The 13,692-nt window shown below is 48.2% G+C and overlaps 1 protein-coding gene across 6 annotated transcripts in view; it reads right to left on the bottom strand.

Moving 5' to 3' along the window:
• The window catches only part of LHFPL2 (LHFPL tetraspan subfamily member 2), a 184,270-nt gene that overhangs the window by 63,881 nt on the left and 106,697 nt on the right, over nucleotides 1-13,692 (bottom strand). The window contains exon 4 of one of the 6 annotated variants that reach the window (XR_013167146.1): nucleotides 3,637-4,437. The exons of the other annotated variants lie outside the window; for them this stretch is intronic. The gene's annotated coding sequence lies outside the window, so the exon portion shown is untranslated. Of the gene's footprint in view, nucleotides 1-3,636; nucleotides 4,438-13,692 lie in introns of those variants that run through there. 6 annotated transcript variants of the gene reach the window in all.

The raw sequence follows: 13,692 nt of genomic DNA, 5'->3' as shown, positions 1-13,692 counted from the left end.
TGCCATGGAAAAACTAATTGTTCAATATGCTTGAACAAAGGAAATGGGGTGGGGGAAGACCCCTAGGACTGGAGAGATGTCAGTGCCTGAACCAAAGTTTCCTATTCCAAGATCAGAGCCCCCTTCTGCAAAAGAAAAGAAAGTGTCATTTACATGTCTCCCTGCTTGTATGGGTTGTTAAGTAATAAGCCATGTGCCAAAACCCTAATCTGCAGAATCAGCTCTGAAAAGAGGAAACGAATTCTGCCAAGCATTTCTCAACACCTAAAATTGTTTCTTTTCATTCCCAGAAATAAGCTGTTTTATTAAATTTTTTAAACCTCAGATTCACCACTCCCCTCCAAACCTGCAGGCACTGCCTTAGATTTTAAGCCACTGCTCTAAGAAAGAAAGAAAGAAAAATGCAGAGAGGCTATTAGCACAAGAGCAGAGGGCCTCTGAGCCTTTCCCAAGGTGCACTGGGAAATGTGGAAGGGGCACCCAAGTGCCTGGGTTGCAGCCTCAGCTGTGCTGCAGCTGACAGCCCACACTGGACAACTCAGGACCCAGGTCCTGGAGGAAGAGGCCAAGCCCCTGTGGGCAAGCCAATCATGAGCTGGCATGCTGCTGTGGGGGCTGGGGGTCTGGCAGGAGAGGGCATGTGATGATGACAAAGCTGGGCTCTGGCCCCCGAAGGGTACAAGTGAGGAGGCTCTCTGGGGACCAGAAACCTGGTCTCATAATACCTGGGGGACCCTCCTGCAAGGAAAGCCAAAGGGGCTCTCAGGGGCTGAGGCTGAACAAAAAGAGGAGGCCAGCTCCCCTGGACCTGGATGCAGGAATGTGTTTGGGGGCCACAGAGAGGCTCAAGCCATCAATGGGGATCCCAGAAACCATGGTAGCGTGGAGAAGAGAGCACTGGACCAGGAGTCCAGGAACTCCTCCTCTAGCACTGCTTGTCCTCAGACAGACTGCTCTACCTATGCAGGGCCTCGATGGCAGCTCTAAAAAACAGCGAGGCAGTTAGGAAGGGGTTGTCCAGGGCCCCTCACATCTCCAACGCTTGTGACTCAGTGGTTCTGTGTCTTCGTGCCTCACCCAGCCCCAGGACTGACTCACTCTGACACACTGTGGCTGTTGGGTTTTATTTTCCTCACCATCCTCTGGATTCAAAGTAAAACAGGGAGACAAAGGCAGAGCTCCAGATGCGGGGTTGAGTTTCCCCACCGGCTGCTTGGGTCCGCGGGGGAAGCACGGACCTCCGCTCGGCTCCCGGACCCTCACTGAAGGCCCCAGACATCTTGTCAGGAGCATCCCAGCGGCCAGGGAGTGGCAGGAACCCCAGCACCGAGGCTCCCGCTGCCTCAGCCCCGGGTGGGGAGGGCGGGCGGGCACCAGCCCCAGGGATCACAGACACCCCCAAACGCGTGCAGCGCCTCCGCTTACATTTTTTCATCTTAGAATATGACATTTCGTCCTCTACTCTGAGTAACGCCATGGCATAAACTTAAAAGCATTACTGGTATTCTGTTTCAAGGTGAACAAGTACGTTGGAATGTAGGAGAGAAACCATCACCGTCTGAGGAGTCCAGAGGGACTGCCCCCCGTGGAGCTTCAGTTCTTCGTACCCCAGAAAGGAATGAGGCTTCTCTGGAAACTCTGGAACCTACGGCGGGTGAGACCTCAAGCGCCCTCAGAGCAGATGGACTTGCTGAGGGCCACGAGCCTGGGACGGCAACCCCGGGGGCCCAGCCAGCCCCAACTCAGACCCTGAAGAAGCCTGTCCAACCTTCTGCTACAGAGACCCCATCTCACTTGTCCCTCATCTCCCCAGGGAACCCCAGAGGGAAGAGGAGGGTCCCAGGAGGCCAGGACAGGGGTCGGAGAGAAGAAGAGCAGAGACAAGGGAGCCCGTCCCCACTGGAGCTCCACGGAGAGCGCAAGGGGGCAGAGGGAAAGGGGGAGAAAATCCACCCACGGGGGCACCTCACAGAACCCCTGGCCGGGGGCCCATCCCGATCCCTGCCTAACCCGTCCCACCCGCTTGCGAGGACCCCAGCCCCGACCCCGTGCCCCCACCCCGCTCGCTCTGCCAAAGGCGTCCAGGCCTGGGGACCCTGCACAGGGCGTGGCGGGCCGAGTCCTTGCCTCCCTCCCCTGGGAGTCCCATGCACTGACCATCACCAGGACACCCTGGGGCCTCCGGGGCCAGGAAGACCTCTGTGGGCTCCTCCTGACCGGACCCCACCATTTCCCCACAGAATGAGCATGGTTTCGACAAACTGGTCATGACCTGTGGAGTCCAATCAACTTCCCAGGCTGGAGCGCACCAGTCTCGGTCAAAAACGTCACACTACCCGCTCAGACCCTCGGGGATTCAGGCACACTCCTTCGGGGTGAGGGTCCTGGGGACACGGCGAGCTTCCTTGTCCGAGGCCCCCCCACTCACGGCTTCCACGGCCAGGCTTGACCACAGCCTCTGAGGCGCCTGTGCCAAGAGCACACCAGTGTGACAGAATGAAACGTCTCTGGGTGCCACACGAGGCCATGGAGAGTAGAGGGGGCGGACACAGCATGAGGGCAAACAGCTCTCATCGGGGAGGGCAGGCGGAGGGTCCCTCTTCACCAGAAGTCGCACCCAGAAATACCTCTCTTAGGGGACACTCAGAACTGTCCTCACACAAGCAGTCAGTGGGTGCCTCAGCAAAAAGACCCACTCAGAAAAATGAGTTTCCTTCCCTCTGGAATAAACTTCACAGCTGGTGGAATCCCTTCTCGCTCTCAACCATGGCCTCACCTTACTTCTTACTTGTTCTGGAAGGGACTGCAGAGCCCAGGGGGAACAGTGGCCTCTAAGGGAGTGATTTTACAACCTCCCTCTCCGTCCCCCACGAAAGGCAAACTACCTATACCCTCATTAAACTTTTAAAATTATCAAAATACAGTTTCAATATGTGGGCCATTGTTTTGCTCTTATAATTTTAGTAAACTTGGCTTCCTCGTTTTAAAAGAGCCTTAATTATACATCAACTTGCTCAGGGCTGTTTTACTGAATTAATCACTACATCTACAATGTCCAGATACAGCCCAAACATATGCACTTTTACCACTAAAATTACAACACGCAACACTAGTAATCTTCAAGTTACAGTAAAGCATCACCACCAGCATACAGCAAAGACCTCAGTGTGACAAGAAACAGCTGCCAAAGCACTTGCCGGTTTTTTGTTTGTTTGTTTGTTTTACAGCTTAGGCCAAATACAAAATGATAAAAATTCAGCGGGAGAACTCCCTTGTCTGATTGCTTTCACTGTTCTCAAGGCCTGGGAAGTCATGGGCAGACTCCAACCCTTGCACATGCAAGTGTGGTTCAGGGACAAGCTGCAGCGGCAGCATCAGAGGGTCTGTGAAAGATGCAGAATCTCAGACCCTATCTACCTACTTCAGACCTTCTGAATGGGGATCTGCATTTAGCACTCAGGGGCACATTAGTTTCAGACGCACTGCTCTGAGGCCTTACTTCTCCCCGCCCCGCCACTCCCCCATCCTTCCTTCACTCACTCACTTTGGCCCCCATGTGAGCTCAGCCTCTTCCCCCTGGAAGCCACGGAAGCTTTCTCCAGGGGGCCCAGTTGCCATGGCAACCCCGGTCTGGCTTGCATTCCCCCCACCTGGCTGCACCCATGTCCAATCTCTCTCCTCCTCTGACCTGCCAAGGTGATATTTGTCCAAGGTGGTTAGAGAAGTGCCAGCCGTTATGCCCCACACAATGTTTATTCATGAGAAAAAAGATCTATTTTTAGGACTCAACTGCCAACCGATCCCGGCTCACCCAGTTCCTCTCCTCCCACTTGCCCAATTAGAAAGTTCATATTGTTTCCTGGCATACGATTCTCTGGGCACTGAACAAGACAGGGGACCCAGCGCGGGATTCCAAGAACAGCTTTTAGTGCATGGAAACAAGATGATTTCTGCTCAAGGCAATTTTCTCAGCACCTACCCGGCCCCCACCACGGACCCCACGTGGCCATGTGGAGATAACAGAGCACCACCACAGGCAAAGCACAGCAGAAAGGGGAGCCAGTCAGCTACCCCCCTTTATACCACCCAAGTTGAGAGCTCAATATTCAGAATCTCAATTTTCCCATATGACAGTGCAATGAATCCAAGTTTTTCTTCTGTGGAGGAGTGTGCATAAGGAGGAAGGATTTAACCTCAAAAGCTTCTGACCTAGCTGTTTAGGGGACCCTGGAAATAATCATAAACACAGGATTTCTCTTACTGTTTGCTCTATTAGAGATGGCACATCTCGGAGGTCACTTCTCTTTTCCTGGCTCACAGTAGACGGCACTAATTCATTTCAGTGCTTTTCCCCTCTGAGTCGAGATGCTGCCTTAGACTCTGATTCTTCAACACAGCCTGGAGTCCTGCAGGGTCTCAGACTTCATCCTAGACTTCCTGAACAAGAATCTACACTGTAACAAGATGCCCAGGTGGTTCGTATGCAACCTGAAGTCTGAGAAGCACTGGTGTAGGTGCTGCCACCTGACGGATCCACAGGTGAGACACAGCTTGCCACTTCTGGTCTAGTGTCTTGGGGTTTCCAAGCTGTAGATCCCAATTTCTGTTCAAGCTTCTCCAGAGGCTTCAAACTGAAGTTTAGATACAACATTTGGCCCATTAATTTGTTTTCACTTAGCAGCAAATATTCAAATATTGAAAGACACAAGGTAAAGATCAGTAGACCGGGCCATTCAGGGGCCACATCCCTCCATGCTAAGAGATGAGTGAAAGTAAGGCAGTGACATGGCACAGATTCTCCAGTTTGCCGCAGTCTCCACCACACCCTGCTGCCTTATCCCAACATGTTTTACTCGTTCCTGCTGCCTACCTAAATGTCTGACTACACCACAGCAAACACTATAGCAGTTTCCAAAATCAAGAACAATTGCCCACAATCGCCCATGGCACCATCACCTTCACCTGTTCATTCAGCTCTTTCCACTAACAGTGAAGGTTGGCAACCACACCTGCCAGACATGGCTTCCCTTTCCCCAGCATGGGATCCCTCTGTTGGGGGGAGAAGAACCTGCAATATCTAAGTGCTTCTTCATAGAGTCCTCCTTCCCTTCAAGATCCGCAGGCTGCCTGAGGTCTGCAACCACACACCGCATATCCTTTCTACTGTCTAGTTCCCTGTCTCAATGCACACCAGGAAGCATAATCCTTAAGGGCACAACCCATGAGTCTGTAACTTAATTCCAGTTCCTGGCTCTGACACTCACGAGCTGTGCGATGAACACAGTTGAGTCCTTTACCTTCTCTGAGTTTGATTCCTCAGCTGCAAGATTAGGGATCACACCTTCCTCACTACTTCACTGTGTGTGGTGAGAAATAAACAAACGGATGCTCAGAAAGTACTTAGCACAGTGCCTGGAATGTAGTATGCACTCAATAAAGGTGGTTATTGCTATTATTACATACACATGGTACTCAACAGCTGGTTGTTAACTGATCGACTTTATCATCACTTTTGACTACTTGTCTCTCCCCACCCCACCTGACCCTCAGTGAAAGTGAGACTTTTCATGCCCTTACACTGTCAGCCAGGGCACAGAATTAGGCACTGTAGGAAACAAGTGTCTCTGGACAGGCTGTCCACATCACCCCATAACGTGGGGGTATGGGACTGAGACCTAAAACCACAGGCCTACAAGTCACATGTGCCATGTTCCTTACTCCCCGACTCAACTCCTACACGAACAAGCCCAACTTCTATTTTTTTTTTTTTTGAGTTAGCATTTCCATATGCCTCCCTTTGAAATTACTTCAATATATTTTTCCAGCCTTCTCTGACCATTCCAGCCCACACAGACCCCTCCCTTCTCTGATCTCATCCTGCACTTGTTTGGGACCACACAGTTCAGCATTTCATTAACTCTTTTTTTTTTTTTAAACATTTTCTTATTTTATTATATTTTGTTTGTTTGTTTGTTTTTTACATGGGCTGGGGCCGGGAATCGAACCGAGGTCCTCCGGCATGGCAGGCAAGCACTCTTACCCGCTGAGCCACCGCGGCCCGCCCCCATTTCATTAACTCTTAACATTTCAAATAACTACTTGTCTCTTCACTGTCAGTGGCCTCCAAAGTTGATTAGCAGAGTATGTGGAAAATAGCTGGTGTTAAGAAACACGCATGCATACACACACAGAGACGTAAATTTCCTTAAGGCAAAAATAAGACGGCAGCTTTGCATTTACTTAACACCAGTGAAGTGCTAAACAATGTAACAAACATAATAAATACCATACACATCAATATCCATTCCCTAGTGTGCTAAAGGACATGTTTAGTGTTAACTATGAAATGGAACTCTCCCAGTTTTCTTTGGTAATATTTGAACCACATTTTGAATAATAAATGAATAGAGACTGAATTGGGTCACTGTCTTGTTTGTTTCCCTAAAAAGGGACTGGTGATGATCTCTGAGATGCAGCATTTTATCTGCCAACAGTGCAAAACTGACGGAAGAGACGAGATGTGTCTTTCCAAAAACAAATGATTTCCATGTGAGTGAAAGATAGAGCTCCTCCTTTCAGTTCTAAAATATCAGTCGCTGATTTCAACATGCCACAGAGCTTGGCCATACCATCCTTTTGAGGAACCACGCCGGCCTCTAGGCTCATACCCTTCAAGAACACAGAGAGGACTGGCTGGGAGGAAAACACAGTACTAGAAGTTTAGCAAGGATGCACGCATAGCTGGTGATACTCTACTTTGAGTTTCCCTGAAATCACATCTCAGTTTCTTAGGGCTGTCGTAACAAAGTACCCCAAACCAGGTGGATGAAAACAACAGAAATTTACTGTCTCTCACAGTTCTCAAGGCTAGAAATTCAAAATTATCTGTTGCTAGGGCCGTGCTTTCTTTGAAACCTGCAGGGAAGAATCGTTCCTTATCTCTTCCAGTTCTGGTGGCTGCCAGCAATCTTCATGAGTCCTTAGCTTGTAGATACGACACTCCAATCTCCACCCCCACCACCTCTACAGAGCCTTCTCCGTGGTGTGCCTCTCTCTGATTCCAAATTTCCCTCTTCTTTAAGGACACCAGTCATACAGGATTAAGGGCCCAGCTTAATTCAGTTTTGTCTCATTTTAACTAATCACTTCTTCAAAGACCTTATTTCCAAATTAAGTTGCAGTCATGGGACCAGGAGTGGGTCCTGACTATCTCTTAGATGGGCAGGATTCAGCCCCTAACAGATGGGGAGGTGGTAAGGTATTTGCGGTGATTCCCAGCACCTGTGGTCTGTGGGCATTTACCGAAGCGTCCTGTTGCTGCTGCTTCTCCATAGCCACCTCAGTGTTCTAAGTGGCACCTTAAAGTGGCTACAAAGCCCAGTGCTTCAGCAGCAGCCCAGGACAACCTCTTCATGGGACAAACAATGGCCTTACTGAAGAGGCTCTCTGGGGCTGATCTGGAGCGATGTGCTTGTCGGAACAAACCATACAGTCCCACGGGTCAACTTCCTACCTTGCTATTGGGACACAGCGAGTTTTTGTCCCACACTCCTGCCCTTTAGCAACAAGGAAACTCCGACTGTCTGTGACTTTCCTTTGAGAGGGAACAATGCTTACCTCCAGCACTGCCAAAGAGAACCACGTCAGAGTTCTGAGCCCAACCTGAGGTCTCCGTGAGGAAAAATGGCATCAATATCAGCATTAGAAACAAAAGAACAGAAAACCCCTACCTTCCACTTAGAGGTTCACATATTGCTCTTTAGAGGAGCACCCCAATTCCCCAACCATCCATCCCCCACTTCACCCCAGACCCGTTCGGCGCCTGTTCTCAGGACCTACATCAGCTGCCACTGAGAGAAGTTATTTAACAGACCTCTCGGCCTGTAGTGCAGGTGGGAGAGATGAAATGTTCAGGGACCTAGAGAGAAGAGGAGAAAGTAGGCAGAGCGGCTTTCAGATATTTTATAACAAGGTATGAATGCGTTGACCCACGAGCCCTTCCTTTGAAGGTTCTCGCCCACTCCTGAATTACCCCGCACAGCACAGTGCCGTGGGCGCCGCTGGAGGAGGTTGCAGAGCTCACATTTCAAATGAGACGCCGCTTGTAGAAGCCATTTCAGATTTACTGCCCTGTGGAAAACACAAAGGCAGCTGTGTCCATTACACGCTGCTGGGGCTGAACTGGGCACTAAATCCTCAGGGAGGATGTGAGGGGCCTGTTCACAAACTCTTGCAGTGAGGTGTGTGACCAGCCTGGCTCCTGATAAATCACTCAAACAGATCCTGGCTTTCCAATAATTGGGAGTCAGTAACACTCAAAAGGAGGGAAAACATGAAAATTAAACCTATAAGGACTTGAGCTGCAAAATCCATGCAAAAGAAAACCTTCAGTTCAGACTTGCAGTGCAGGAAAATGGAAACAATTACAGCAGCCCCCGGTGCTACCATGCCGAGGCAGCCATCAGGTTGTGCCCACACGTGGCAGAAGCTGTGTTAATTAAAAAAAAAAAAAAAAGCATCTCTTCTTTTAAAATGCCTTTCTGTAGTAGAAATATGACAAAGCCTTGAGTTTGAGTTATGACAAGGATCTACTTGAGGAGGAAGGCCATTTGTAATTTTAGAATCCTTAAATTACAGAAATTTAATAGCCCTGTGACCTTTGGATTCATTTTAAAAGATCACTGTGGTTAAGTTTTTGTCTACCTCTGTGTTCTCAGGAAATCAATTCTCCAGAATGTTGTGATGGCTGATGTGCCTTTAGGAAAAAAAAAAGTTAACAAGGTCTAACAGGCCTCACCTTATCCCAGCGCCTGCTCTCTGTAGGGTCCCTGGGGAGGCTCAGGTTTCTGAATGGGAAGTGCCCAGAGGCAAGAGGAGGATCAAATACATCCACTTTCAGGGAGCTGGCAAATCCATTCTTCCTTGCTCAGTGTTGCCAGCAAAGGGCGCCTGTGAACTGATTCCTGGGATTTCCAGGAACAGCCTCCTTCCAGCTGCGGAAGCTCTGTCTGCGGCGGCTCTGTCTGCGTCCTGGGGAAGCACTGAACCTAACTGCACCTTTCCATTGTATTTCCCACGGCGGCCCTGAGCTGCCCGCATGTGCTCACCTGTGCTGTCTCCTTCCCCTTCATCCCCATGTGCCCACCCTGTACTGGTGCTTCCAGACCAATCTCAAATGCCACCTCGTCCATGAAGCCTTTCCCTTCAGAGTATTTCCCACTGGGGCTGAGTCCACTCTTTATCTGTGCCCCTTCCGTAGTGTAAACCCTTCTAACAGGTGGATATCAGAGCATGTCTCTTCCTTTTCCTAGAAAGTACCCACACTCTGCGAGGACCTAATCCTCTTCTGACTGGCATTCACAGCCCCACAACGCCTCACAGTCAGTAAATGCCCCAGGCTCAGAGGGTGCCATGAACCTGCTGATCTCCTGGGGCAGGGCCCGAGGGGTGTCTCACAGCTTTCTTGCCCACCTTCAAAGCTCAGCACTTGCTGCTGAGGCTCCTTAGGTTTTCCACTGGGCACTACTGGGCACTACTGGGCACACCCATCCTTTCTGCACTGCCCCTCCGAGTGGACGCAACGTGGCAGGAAGTCACGGTCTCAGCCTTGTCCCTGACAGACACCCTGACCCTGGCCTCCTAGGGAGGGGAGAAGAGGTGAGGAGCCGGCAACCCAAGCATCGCCCCCGCATGACGCAGGGCCCAGAAGCCCCGAGCATAGGCAGGCCAGATGGGGCTGAAGAGCGAGTCTGTCCTCAGCCAATCAAGTCAGCTTCAGGTACCCTCAGCTGGAGGACTGAAAGAGCACAGGTGAGATTTGCGTGCAGTCACAACAAGGACAAAATATCGGGAAGATAAAAGCCACTGTTGTATGTGAACTGAGGACAGAATGAATAAGTAGGAATAGGAGCCTGTCTTAGCCTCTGATTGCCTCTCTGTCCGCCCACTTCTTGCAATTCCAGGCTAGGGGCAGACCCACCTCCAGCAGGCCAGAAGCTCTCTCTTCCCAAGTTCCTGTGAAGGGTAGGCTGAGAAAGCATCACAGCAGACTGACCTGGGACCAGGGTGGGGACTGAGGGTGGCTGTGGACTACCCCTGACCACATTCCAGTGCTGGATAGCAATAAGGAGAAGGGTTGACCTGCAGTTTTACAGTGTCCCAAGTCTCAGCTCTGAGCAGCTTCTTGGATGCCTCTCTTCCAGAGGTAGACCTTACATTAAGCTCCAAGCTGCAAAAGCTTTAACTCCCAGGCCACCTGGAACAGTAAACTCCACGAGGGCAGAAATCATGAGCATCTCTCACGTGGCATCTAGCACCCATGGCAGGTATCCAATGAATTCGTGTTGAATGACCTCAAAGAGCAAAACAGAACTAAAATCTTCGGCTTTGAACTGTCAGGGTTAACACATGTTGAATACAACGTAGAAACTACAAATCAGCCTCACCATTCCCAGTTTTGTAGAGCAGGGGACATATAAGAGCAGGAATGGGCATATAAGAGCTCTAAATCAAAACTTTTTATATAGGGCTATCGTCTTAATGGTGGACATTTAGCAAGGAAAGCCTCTGTTGTGATGTCTGCTAAAACAATGACTATGTATGATCTGTCAGAATCCCCAGGTAACCAATCTGTGTGGATACACTGAGCATTCGTGGCTCTGCTGACCATGGCAGTTTTCAAGCCCACAGAGTTGACAGCAGCTCCTTCCTGCAAGGTCAGGCCACCTTGGTGGGAAGTCTGGCAAAAAGCAGAAAAGTGTTCCAGTAAGTCCTGGGCCATTATCATGCACAAAGCAAACAACTGAAGCAACTGTTTCAGCAGGCGTTTAATTGCATTTTAGTCTGCGCTTCAGTAAGTAGGTCAGAAACGAAGCTCTTCTTTGCTTTTTTTTTTTAAGAAAACATTCCCTAACCAAAATATGGAATTCATCTGCATTGTAAATCCCAAATGGAGAATGGACTCATTTCCTCTTGATCTGAGTTTCACTTACTCCCACTCACTCTCGTTTCTCAGGGACAATGAATGGAAACACTCCACTATAGAAGTTTCAACCGCCTTCTCTGAGCCAGATGTTTTGGAAACCATTGACAAGAGCTGCTTGTCGCTATAAAACAGCTCACACAAACTAACTCTTCAGGCTCCAAAACTGTACAGAGAATGCTGCTTTATGTCCAAGACTTACATGCTCTGCCAGATCTTAGCTGCACGTTGTTTAGCAAACTATTTCTTCACGTCCTTTTTAGCCAACACATTCAATATCAGGAGGCAATACCTAATGCAAAGTCATCACTGGTTTCTTGTGCATTTCTCTGTAAAGATCTAGCATGGTCAAATCCTTCAATGAAAATGTTACTTTCAGGAAGTGAGTTAGGCACTTGGGAAAGAAAAATCTTTTTAAAGTCAGCGGGGCACCATTCATTAATTTCTGTTAGGCAAATGGAGACCTGTGGCTTGAAAGAATTATTGTTTGATACTTCTCAAGCACCCACATAAGTTCATGTTTCTCCCTGAAGGCCTCACTTGCTCCAAGAGAGAAATTGGATACAAACTTTAGTCTTAGTTAAAAGTCATATGTTGGTCAAGGCAGGAGATCATTTGAGCCACCTGGATGTGCTGTGAAATAGTTTCCCAAACAGACCCAGCTTTTCCAAATGTGCCTAAAAAAACAAACTAAATTCCTGGTAAGTTTAAGTTCACCCTTTAGGGGACTACCTTGTTCCAACAGAGTTAATCGACCAGAGAGAAAAGCCTTCGGCAGAACCTAACAGACACACTTAAACAACCTGGTTACTGACAAGAATAAGGAAGAGGTTCATGCTCATTTAGAAGGGCGAAGGGTCATCAAGAACAGACTCTCAAAATGAAACCCCTTCTTCATCACCTCTGCCTAAGGCCATGGTACACAGGATGAACTGGAAAACCTTAAGTACAGCGTAAAATACACCCCAAATTTTAAACCTTAAAACCCTGTACACACGGACACACACTTGCCATAGCAATGGTACTTGATGCTGTGGCTTATTTCTATTGTACCAACAGACACTGTGCGTTCTTAAATCCAGGAACAAACTCCTGTCTTCAGGGCTGCACGTGCCTGCTTAGTAGTCGGTATGACACATTGCTAAGTTATGCTGCTGGTTACTTTTCTCTACATTCGTTTTTCTACCAATGAGGCCCAATTACACATAACATTAAATTTCAACCTTATATACAGAGTAATCTTTGAGTGGACTGATCATAAAGTTGTAGCTATGACAAAAAAGGCATTTCTCAAACAAGGCATCGTTAGGTAGTCCATTTACCAAAACAATTATAAGAATTTTTTTTTTAGGACAAAGTTAAAATTTTAAAATGAGATTACTTGATAGAGGCAATACAGAGAATTACTATAGTCAGAGGGATCTATTTCCAGCTCCAGTACTATTCACCTGTGTGACTTTGGGCAAATTACTCAATTTCTCAGGCCCTCAGTTTCCCCATGTATGGAAAGAGGATAATAACAAATTTATCCTTCCTAATTTGGATGATGGATGCTAGGCACCAGGTCTAGAAAATGGAGAGCTCTCAATAAACAGTAGCTTTTATCACGTGCCTTTTTCTAACCTCAACCTCAGGACTTAAGAACGCAGTTTAGTGGAACCACCTGCACACATGACCAGAACTGGCTTCTTGTTCTCCTTGCCACTTACAGGCCACACTCCGCATGCTCCTTTGTACTGACTGAGAGTTTTCTGATGACATGGTAGTTACACAGAAACATCTATTTGTTTAATTCTTTGCTTTTTTGCTGCTTCCAAATGTCTGTAGATTGATCTGTGCGAATTACAGAAATGTATTCTGGTTGCTTGCCTCAAGAGTGTTCTCTGTTTGTTTTTACTAGAAATCATTCCTCTGAACCTGTGGTTTGCAAACTTTGTTTTTGAGCACGGAATACTTTTCAAACATAATCTGACAAGCCAACCCAATTTTGTATAGGAAACAATAAAAATCAGAGGGGCACCGGTTAAAAAGGGAGTGGGGGTGGGAGAAGGAGAAGGCCCCCCTCATTACCAACACCCCCACTGTTTCCATGTGCTCCCTAAAAGGCTCTGTAAAAACTGAAGCATTGTGTGGAACATGCTCATCAGAAAAACATTCATCTAAACTGTTCTTCCAAGTTCAATCTCATGGCTGAGAACTCTACACGGCCTGACCTTCGTCTCCCTACGTCCTCAGTAACACCAAAAGCAGAGACCCACAAAACCATGATCCCTTGTTTACTAAACGTTCCATACATGGCTGTGATTGGTACAAACAAAAGCACCCTTATTTTCTTTACTTAACTGACTGTACATTGGGAGTTACATCAACTTCCCAAATGAAGCGCCTCTGGACCACAGAGCTTACGCGCTGGACCAAGGGATATGTATGATGCCTGATACTACTGTGTAGAGGATGTACAACACTGTACAATACAACAGGACTGCTGGATACGTGGGATCTGTCATTCCCAGACTTCTGGAAAGTCCTTTGTACCCGTTAGGCCATGGCATGTAAAGCAACGCCAATCCAATCTAGTTGCCTTTCAAGAGAATTTTGTATGAAAATGCCATTTCCACTGTGGAATGCCCACTCCTTACGAGGCTTGCAGAAAACAGAACAGTTCCCACAATTATGAACTGTAACAAGGACAAAAAATTAAGCAGAAATTC

The sequence above is a fragment of the Tamandua tetradactyla genome, chromosome 21, assembly GCF_023851605.1.
Source record: "Tamandua tetradactyla isolate mTamTet1 chromosome 21, mTamTet1.pri, whole genome shotgun sequence".
Classification (NCBI taxonomy): Eukaryota; Metazoa; Chordata; class Mammalia; order Pilosa; family Myrmecophagidae; genus Tamandua; species Tamandua tetradactyla.
Note: the sequence above shows the minus strand (reverse complement) of the source record. Positions and strands in the feature narration are given on the sequence as shown.